The sequence below is a fragment of the Melopsittacus undulatus genome, unplaced genomic scaffold (genome assembly GCF_012275295.1).
Source record: "Melopsittacus undulatus isolate bMelUnd1 unplaced genomic scaffold, bMelUnd1.mat.Z mat_scaffold_234_arrow_ctg1, whole genome shotgun sequence".
NCBI lineage: Eukaryota > Metazoa > Chordata > Aves > Psittaciformes > Psittaculidae > Melopsittacus > Melopsittacus undulatus.
Window position 1 is genome coordinate 48,480 of NW_022994177.1, and position 10,938 is coordinate 59,417.

The following is a 10,938-nucleotide window of genomic DNA, read 5'->3' on the forward strand; positions in this document are numbered from 1 at the left end:
CCTATGAAACCCAACAGCCGCAGCCACTGCAGCCATTAGCGAGGGCCTGTGCTTGAGCTGCCTCTGCATCTGGAATAAGAAGCATTTATGAAGAAGCCTGATGGCTTTACTGGAGCTAAGCAGTTGTCCAAAGACGGGCGAAAGCAGGAGAGCAACAGCAGCAACTGAAGTCCTTAACAGAAAGGCTGGGATGAGCTGGCCTCCCCCAGGGCTCAGCCCAGCAAGGTCTGTGTGCAGAACAAAAGGAGGGCAATGCACCCTTCCCCCTTCTCATTTCTCCGAGAATCCCAGTCTCCAGATCCTTCAGCACCTTAAAGCTACAGTCAACAGTCTAATTTCCCAACTAAGCACAAGATTAGATCAGAGAAAACAAGCAGGGAACGCCTTGGCTGCTTTAGAAACAGCTATTTCAACCCTGGCCCCTTTCCCTCCCAGTGCAGGTACAGTGTGAATTACGGACCTCCAGGTAACCCCCCCCCCCCCCCCCCCCGTGCCTTCACTCCCCTCAGTACCGAGCACCGAGAGGCTTCCCGTGCCGAGCGGCCAGCAGGCAGGAGAGGCCCCTCTGCGCACGTCCAAGGCACGGCCGGGCGGCCGGGCCCGCTCCCCTCCCCGGTAAGCCCGGCCCCGCGGTGGGCTCGGCTCTCACCTGCTGCTGCCGGGACCCGGACCTGGACCCGGACCCTGCCCGCCGCCATGCTGCTCCCGGGGGCTGCGCCTGCCACACCGAAACGGCGCGGAGGGACCGGAGCCGGCGGGCGGCCACCAGACTGCGGCCGCATGGAGCCGCGCTTGCTACAGCCCGCCGGAAACCGGCGGGCACCACGTGACACCAGCCACTTCCGGGGACAGGGAGCACCACGGCTCATGCGCGGAGGCAGGGCTGCAGTACCTAACCTGGACACAAGATGGCAACAGCGAGCGGCGCCAGCCGCCGAAACGCCCGCCACCCCCCCCCCCTTCCAGCCCTGCCGATCATTGTCATGTCATCCTTATGGGATCACTGTCGGGGCTGCAAGAGTGTCTGCCGGCTGCTCTGCATCTCTGCCACAGAGCCTTGCTTCAAGCCTGCTTTCATCACGTTGACAACTGCTTCAGAGCAGAGATCTGAACAAAAACACTGGCCAAATTATCACCGAGTTGCTAAACAACTACTATGTTAATACCCACACAGCTTTTATGTCTAGAGACCATTGCTGAGCCCAGAACCTGTAACCTCCATCCCAAGGAAATGCTCAAGATCTGCCTCTGATCATAATACACACAGACTTGCACTACAGATGCTGCACCTGGCCCAAATACACACCATGAGTAGAGCAGCTCCAAGGCAAACACACACACACAAAACACTACACATGCTGTGACACCAACAAACAGAGAATAACCTACACAGGCACAGTACCTCCCAGACGGAGCAGCACATCTGCCCGGATCACATGCACAGACCCAAGAGCAAAGCAACCGGGCTCCTGAGGAGCCTGAGAACCAGGTCTGACAAAACCAAATCATTCCAAACACAAACACAAATAAGATAAAAATGACCATACAGGAGTTAAACCAAGTTAGGAAAGGGCAAGACCAGGCTAGAAATGGGTAGGAAATGGACCAAAATGGTTTGGAAACTGCCAGAATGGCTTCAGAAGAATTAGAAATGGGCATCAAGAGGTTAGAAATAGCCTGAAGCACATTAGAAGTAGGCAAGAGCAGCTTAAAACAGGCCAAAAATGACCACAAATACTAAAGAAGTAGCCAAAACCAGCTTAAAACTAGTAAGGAATGGGCAGAATAAGATGGAAAAGCCTCTCCATTGTTTACAATGTGCCAAAAGAATCTAAAAAAGGTTTAGAAACGGAGAAGAGTAAAATAAAAATGACCATACAGGAGTTAAACCAAGCTAGGAAACGGCAAAACCAGGCTAGAAATGGGTAGGAAATGGACCAAAATGGTTTGGAAACTGCCAGAATGGCTTCAGAAGAATTAGAAATGGGCATCAAGAGGTTAGAAATAGCCTGAAGCACATTAGAAATAGGCAAGAGCAGCTTAAAACAGGCCAAAAATGACCACAAATACTAAAGAAGTAGCCAAAACCAGCTTAAAACTAGTAAGGAATGGGCAGAATAAGATGGAAAAGCCTCTCCATTGTTTACAATGTGCCAAAAGAATCTAAAAAAGGTTTAGAAATGCAGAAGAGTAAGATAAAAATGACCATACAGGAGTTAAACCAAGCTAGGAAGGGGAAGACCAGGCTAGAAATGGGTAGGAAATGAACCAAAATGGTTTGGAAACTGCCAGAATGGCTTCAGAAGAATTAGAAATGGGCATCAAGAGGTTAGAAATAGCCTGAAGCACATTAGAAAAAGGCAAGAGCAGCTTAAAACAGCCCAGAAATGACCACAAATATTGAAGAAGGAGCCAAAACCAGCTTAAAACTAGTAAGGATTGGGCAGAATAAGATGGAAAAGCCTCTCCATTGTTTACAATGTGCCAAAAGAATCTAAAAAAGGTTTAGAAACGGAGAAGAGTAAAATAAAAATGACCATACAGGAGTTAAACCAAGCTAGGAAACGGCAAAACCAGGCTAGAAATGGGTAGGAAATGGACCAAAATGGTTTGGAAACTGCCAGAATGGCTTCAGAAGAATTAGAAATGGGCATCAAGAGGTTAGAAATAGCCTGAAGCACATTAGAAATAGGCAAGAGCAGCTTAAAACAGGCCAAAAATGACCACAAATACTAAAGAAGTAGCCAAAACCAGCTTAAAACTAGTAAGGAATGGGCAGAATAAGATGGAAAAGCCTCTCCATTGTTTACAATGTGCCAAAAGAATCTAAAAAAGGTTTAGAAATGCAGAACAGTAAGATAAAAATGACCATACAGGAGTTAAACCAAGCTAGGAAGGGCAAGACCAGGCTAGAAATGGGTAGGAAATGGACCAAAATGGTTTGGAAACTGCCAGAATGGCTTCAGAAGAATTAGAAATGGGCATCAAGAGGTTAGAAATAGCCTGAAGCACATTAGAAATAGGCAAGAGCAGCTTAAAACAGCCCAGAAATGACCACAAATATTGAAGAAGGAGCCAAAACCAGCTTAAAACTAGTAAGGATTGGGCAGAATAAGATGGAAAAGCCTCTCCATTGTTTACAATGTGCCAAAAGAATCTAAAAAAGGTTTAGAAACGGAGAAGAGTAAAATAAAAATGACCATACAGGAGTTAAACCAAGCTAGGAAACGGCAAAACCAGGCTAGAAATGGGTAGGAAATGGACCAAAATGGTTTGGAAACTGCCAGAATGGCTTCAGAAGAATTAGAAATGGGCATCAAGAGGTTAGAAATAGCCTGAAGCACATTAGAAATAGGCAAGACCAGCTTAAAACAGGCCAAAAATGACCACAAATACTAAAGAAGGAGCCAAAACCAGCTTAAAACTAGTAAGGAATGGGCAGAATAAGATGGAAAAGCCTCTCCATTGTTTACAATGTGCCAAAAGAATCTAAAAAAGGTTTAGAAACGGAGAAGAGTAAGATAAAAATGACCATACAGGAGTTAAACCAAGCTAGGAAACGGCAAAACCAGGCTAGAAATGGGTAGGAAATGGACCAAAATGGTTTGGAAACTGCCAGAATGGCTTCAGAAGAATTAGAAATGGGCATCAAGAGGTTAGAAATAGCCTGAAGCACATTAGAAATAGGCAAGAGCAGCTTAAAACAGGCCAGAAATGACCACAAATACTAAAGAAGTAGCCAAAACCAGCTTAAAACTAGTAAGGACTGGGCAGAATAAGATGGAAAAAGCCTCTCCATTGTTTACAATGTGCCAAAAGAATCTAAAAAAGGTTTAGAAATGCAGAAGAGTAAGATAAAAATGACCATACAGGAGTTAAACCAAGCTATGAAGGGGAAGACCAGGCTAGAAATGGGTAGGAAATGGACCAAAATGGTTTGGAAACTGCCAGAATGGCTTCAGAAGAATTAGAAATGGGCATCAAGAGGTTAGAAATAGCCTGAAGCACATTAGAAATAGGCAAGAGCAGCTTAAAACAGGCCAGAAATGACCATAAATACTTAAGTAACCAAAAATAGCTTAGAACTAGTCAGGAATGGGATGAAGTAAAATGGAAATGCCTGTTAATTGTTTAGAATTAGTCTTACTGAGGCTTACCTGAACCTAGCGACCGTTTCTCACTGTGCAGCTTCTCAGACAGCCAACATGCAAGATCCATTCCCTGGGCATGATGCTCCAGCTTCTCAGCTGTTGGGACTCTGCTCTGGGAGGGGCAGTTTCTGCCTGACCTGGATACTGCTGGTTCTCTTTCTCCCTGCCATCTGGGCTTGCTTCTTCCCCGTGCTCTTCTTTATCTATCTCTGCCACGGATTCTGCTGCTTCCTGCTCTCACAGCCAAGCAGTGGAGAAAAGAGAACAGTGAGGGATTTTTTTATGGACAAATCCCATGCAAGCATTTCACAGGAGAGACAATCCCCTACAAAAATTCTTACCTATGAAACCCAACAGCCGCAGCCACTGCAGCCATTAGCGAGGGCCTGTGCTTGAGCTGCCTCTGCATCTGGAATAAGAAGCATTTATGAAGAAGCCTGATGGCTTTACTGGAGCTAAGCAGTTGTCCAAAGACGGGCGAAAGCAGGAGAGCAACAGCAGCAACTGAAGTCCTTAACAGAAAGGCTGGGATGAGCTGGCCTCCCCCAGGGCTCAGCCCAGCAAGGTCTGTGTGCAGAACAAAAGGAGGGCAATGCACCCTTCCCCCTTCTCATTTCTCCGAGAATCCCAGTCTCCAGATCCTTCAGCACCTTAAAGCTACAGTCAACAGTCTAATTTCCCAACTAAGCACAAGATTAGATCAGAGAAAACAAGCAGGGAACGCCTTGGCTGCTTTAGAAACAGCTATTTCAACCCTGGCCCCTTTCCCTCCCAGTGCAGGTACAGTGTGAATTACGGACCTCCAGGTAACCCCCCCCCCCCCCCCCCCGTGCCTTCACTCCCCTCAGTACCGAGCACCGAGAGGCTTCCCGTGCCGAGCGGCCAGCAGGCAGGAGAGGCCCCTCTGCGCACGTCCAAGGCACGGCCGGGCGGCCGGGCCCGCTCCCCTCCCCGGTAAGCCCGGCCCCGCGGTGGGCTCGGCTCTCACCTGCTGCTGCCGGGACCCGGACCTGGACCCGGACCCTGCCCGCCGCCATGCTGCTCCCGGGGGCTGCGCCTGCCACACCGAAACGGCGCGGAGGGACCGGAGCCGGCGGGCGGCCACCAGACTGCGGCCGCATGGAGCCGCGCTTGCTACAGCCCGCCGGAAACCGGCGGGCACCACGTGACACCAGCCACTTCCGGGGACAGGGAGCACCACGGCTCATGCGCGGAGGCAGGGCTGCAGTACCTAACCTGGACACACGATGGCAACAGCGAGCGGCGCCAGCCGCCGAAACGCCCGCCACCCCCCCCCCCCTTCCAGCCCTGCCGATCATTGTCATGTCATCCTTATGGGATCACTGTCGGGGCTGCAAGAGTGTCTGCCGGCTGCTCTGCATCTCTGCCACAGAGCCTTGCTTCAAGCCTGCTTTCATCACGTTGACAACTGCTTCAGAGCAGAGATCTGAACAAAAACACTGGCCAAATTATCACCGAGTTGCTAAACAACTACTATGTTAATACCCACACAGCTTTTATGTCTAGAGACCATTGCTGAGCCCAGAACCTGTAACCTCCATCCCAAGGAAATGCTCAAGATCTGCCTCTGATCATAATACACACAGACTTGCACTACAGATGCTGCACCTGGCCCAAATACACACCATGAGTAGAGCAGCTCCAAGGCAAACACACACACACAAAACACTACACATGCTGTGACACCAACAAACAGAGAATAACCTACACAGGCACAGTACCTCCCAGACGGAGCAGCACATCTGCCCGGATCACATGCACAGACCCAAGAGCAAAGCAACCGGGCTCCTGAGGAGCCTGAGAACCAGGTCTGACAAAACCAAATCATTCCAAACACAAACACAAATAAGATAAAAATGACCATACAGGAGTTAAACCAAGTTAGGAAAGGGCAAGACCAGGCTAGAAATGGGTAGGAAATGGACCAAAATGGTTTGGAAACTGCCAGAATGGCTTCAGAAGAATTAGAAATGGGCATCAAGAGGTTAGAAATAGCCTGAAGCACATTAGAAGTAGGCAAGAGCAGCTTAAAACAGGCCAGAAATGACCACAAATATTGAAGAAGGAGCCAAAACCAGCTTAAAACTAGTAAGGAATGGGCAGAATAAGATGGAAAAGCCTCTCCATTGTTTACAATTTGCCAAAAGAATCTAAAAAAGGTTTAGAAACGGAGAAGAGTAAGATAAAAATGACCATACAGGAGTTAAACCAAGCTATGAAGGGCAAGACCAGGTTAGAAATGGGTAGCCTGAAGCAGATTAGAAATAGGCAAGAGCAGCTTAAAACAGGACAGAAAAGACCATAAATATCTAAAAGGTAACCAAAAACAGTTTAAAACTAGTAAGGAATGGGTAGAATAAAAATTCTGTCTTAAATTTCTATTCAGATCTGAATGGAAAGTGAACACCTTACTTCATTGTAGGGTGAAATTAATGTGAAATAAACAGTACAGGGGCTATTAGGAACTGCCCATTCAGAATGGTGTGTGCCTTCCTGAGGGTTGTGTTTATGTACCCACTCTTCCAAAGTCTCCCAGAACTGAACAGAATCATAAAGTCTCCAAGAGGATTTACTGAATCACACACAAATGAAGTGGTTGCGTCTTCTCATGCACAGAACATTCATTTGATAGAATGTCTCTGGGGCTAGGTGAGGAAGAAGACCAACCAGCTAACAGATGGAACAAAACCCCATCACAACACTGCAATCACACCTCACTCTGTGGGCCCTGTGGATAGAACTAGAATTTTCCATTGCTCTCAGGTGCCTCGTTAAGGCACTGAGGGCATTAGTAAGCCTTAATGACCCTAAACAGCCTCACCTGTGCACCAGACCACACCCAGGAGCCCTATTTAAACCGAGCTCTGTACCTCAGTTTTCTTTAGAACTCTGTTGGAGGAATGCTGCTCTTCAGCTCTGTCCCTGCCTGTGAAGATTCTTAGTCTGGACTTCAGACTGACTGCCTGGCTTGATCTTCTATATGATTATAGAGCAGCTTGGCAATTGCTGGACCTGATGGTGATTTGTGGACTGGATTGCTGCTTGTTCACAAGCCTGATAGACTCCCGGCTGGACTTGGCTGCTGCTGGACCTTCTCTTCTTGGGTACCTTGAAATTGGGCCTAGGCTGGCAGAGGTCTCTTCTCCTGCTGTGGGAGCCCAGAGGTGGCCTGGTCTGCTCTTGTTTCCTGAGGGCTGTGGAGATCCCTGCAAGGTTTGTGGGCAGTGTGGAGGATACGGCTCTGAGGGTGAGCCTGTGCTGCGGCACCAGAGGGGCCTCTTGCCAGGGAGCCGGGTGGGACGTTTTGGTTTGTGTTTGTCTTGTCCTTGTCTATCAATGTGAGGGAGTGAGTGAGCTTGTCCTTTAGGCACCTGTTAAAATTGCTGCAGCTTAGCTTAAGCCTCCCTGGAAGGAGAGCAGGTCTCTGTGCAGTAACAGGGGCGTCTTCCCTAAGTCCACGAGCGGAGGGATGGTCTGGACTCGCCCCTTCTTTCCAAAGACGGCGCCAAGCCACTTAGTCGTGGTGCAGGCAATGCGACCTGCCTGTAGTCAGGATCTGGGTCTCTGCCTGCATGGCTGCCTGTGCTGCTGGTGGCCTGGCAGCGTGACCCCCTGTTGTCAGGGCGTGTCACAGTATTTTCCCCTTTGTGCCTGGAAGCCGGAGAGCTTCAATACGCCGTCACCATAATGAGAACAAACCAGACCTTGTCAAGCCCCAGTCCCTTCCCTCTGTACCACTGACCGGGAGCTAGTGAGAATGCATGTACAGTTTAGAGTGAGCTACTGCGTGGGGCTGCAGAGTGGTAATGGAAGGGCTAAAGGCATGAAGCAGATTTGGGATTGGAGCACTGTGTTTCCAGCTTTGACATCAGTTTTCTGTTTTACTTCAGTGCAACTATTTTAGTAATTATTTTTTTTCTTATTAGTTCCTGTCCTTCACCTCTTGGGGAGTTTACTTACTGGATGCACTTCCTGGCCTTGTGTTTGACGCAGCAAAAGAAGATGTGGCACTGCGGACGAGCATACTGAGGAAGCTGCTTCTGGTAAGTAGGTGGAAGTAGAGAGAATAACAGTGCATTCAGCTGGAACTTCAGCACTGAGGCAAGCATGTATCTTGCTGATCTGCTTTTAAAGCTCAGGGCAAAGGCACTACCTTGTCCAGCAGCATAATCACTTCTTTTGAAGTCATTGACTCTTCAGAGGTTTGCTCCATCTGAAGCATTGTCTGCTTTTTTGCACTGCCTTTCTTTGGTATCACAGTGTCCTTGGATAGGTTGCTTCCTTATAAATGTAATGGTGTTTGCTTTGGAACAGTCAGACAAGCTTAGCTCCTGTTGGGCCAAGCTCTTGAATCTTTAAAAGTCAGCTAAGCTGTAAATTGTTCTGCGATTTCCTTGCGATAGTCTGGTTGTGCTGCCGGTCAGCACACAGAAAGAACAGGTCCCTTTTTCAGCTACACTAGCAAGTCTTTTAGCACAGCAGGGAGCTGTGGAGCAGGAGAAAATGAACGTCGGGTTTGGTGTGTGAATAGCTCTTGGGGAATGGGTAGAAGAAAGGGTTGTGTTGGGAGTAAATGTTAGGCTCTGCAAAGCTGAGAAATGTCCAGGTTTTTGCTGCGATACTGAACATCTTTCTCTTTAGGCTAATCTATTTAGCTTGAATTCATGTGGGTAACTCTGTGCATGTTTAGCAGGTGGATGTAGCTGACTCAAGGGGAAAGCTGAGCAACCTTGGATACGGAGCTCTAATTGGTGAGTCTAGAGGTTACTACTGTTTACAAAGCTAATGTTTATAACTTGTTTGTTCTTGTATTTGTAAAATTGCATTTGTGTATTTTGTAATACTGTATTTGTAAAAACACCGTGGGAAACTACAGCCTTGGCAGAGATCATTCTCTGCACGAAAACATGGGAAATTACAGAAGCATAACAAGACAATTGACCTTGCTTATGCCTGCCAAGAATCTTCTTGTCCAGCAACAAGGCTCAGGGTATTGGGATCGCTCACTGCGTGGCCTTGGCTCTGCAAGAATTGCATGAGTGCGGACTTGTAGAAATGCTTTTTGTTGTGTTAATAAAAAAATGGAGAGGGTGAGGGTGGATGAGAGGGACTATTGATTTTGTACTTGTATGGGTTGTTTCTGTACCCCTATGATGTTTTCCTCCCTGACTGTAACTTGTTAGAATAGTTGCCTTAACTGAAAAAGGAGAGGGTGAGGCTGGATGGGAGGGACTATTGATCTTGTATGGTGCCGCGGCCAGGTGGAGGGGAGAAAACACCGATACGATGTAGGTTCACAAAATGCTCCGTTTATTGATTACAAAGCTGCTCTTAATATACTGTCTTACACGTGATCACGCATTACTTGATTGGCTGCTTCACTTTGCCCACGAGGGATACACGCTCCCCTTTACCTCTCCTGATTGGTTTCACGCCTTCGCTTCAGCTTAGCGTTACATCATGCTTCTGCAATTACTGGCATCCTGTTATTGCATTCCTGTTTTGCTGATCTTGACACTTCTTCTTCTTTTAACCTGGGGTCATAAGTTCACTTTCTCACAGCTTGCTGTAGGCCTGTTCAAGCGCCCATGCTCGACCCCCAACATCTCCCCCTCTTTTTTCAAATAAGGCGTTTGTCATCTGCTGCATGCGTTGCATAATACATTGTAACAGACAAGGTCCAAAAAACAAAATTAACAACATAATCATTATTGGTCCGCTAAACATCATGATTAAACTCCTTAACCAACTACTTATTCCTAACGATTTTAACCAAGAGTCTATAGGATTTGTTTCTACAGTAAGTTCTTTCATATTTTCTTTAAGTTCAAACAAATTCTTGTGAATAGATTCAGAATGATCAGAAAGATTCATACAACACATGCCCAGAAGCATTCTAATGCAAAGGGGATGTGAAGCAGCTGCAGAAGTAAACTGTACAGTGTTAACAGTCAAGGAGTTACACTCCCCCCCCTTTTTTTTTTTTTTGATCAGACAAAAAGCCATTTATTGCAAAGCTTTAACTCCTTATATACTATTGCTTACACACACCTACAGCAATTTGGCATATCATGATTGGATACTTGTCGTGAAGACCCTTAGTGACTAACATATAATTGGTTAAACACAGGTGTGAGAACTTGACCTCGAATGCTTGCCAACAGTCCACAGTTCTCATAACTCAGTGAATTACAGCTTCTTCTTATCTTGCTTGCTTAGGCTTCCTCGGGCCTCCCATGGCCTTGCTGTATCCCTCAGAGTTATTCAGAGCTCATGTACCAAATATTCATTTTCCTGTGAGAACTGTCTCCACATCTCCCCCTTTTTAGTTTTACGAAAAGTTTTTGACAATTTATTGTGTCTGCTCTATCACTGCTTGACTTGTGTAATATAACAACCCACTACTCTAGGTAGCATTATTTCAGTAAGATTAGTCTGATTTGAAGTCACTTGAACCTTTATAACATGTGGCATATCAGTGAATCCTACACACCATGTAACAGGTTGGAATAGTTGGGATTTAACAGATATGCTCAGTATACTTTTCCATTACCCATGGTCACACATAATAGCACAGATATTACAAAGATTTTACAAAGATTTCTACCATTGCTGTTTCTTTATGTGGTTGAGTTCTGCGGCTTGGTATGTTTTGCTGGCAGCCAGTATGGTCCTGTTGATAGCTGTACACAGCTGGGCCTACCCTTTTTCTCCTGGATGGCTCTCTGATAACAGCGGAGGCCATCCCTCACATCAAGGTCTGGCA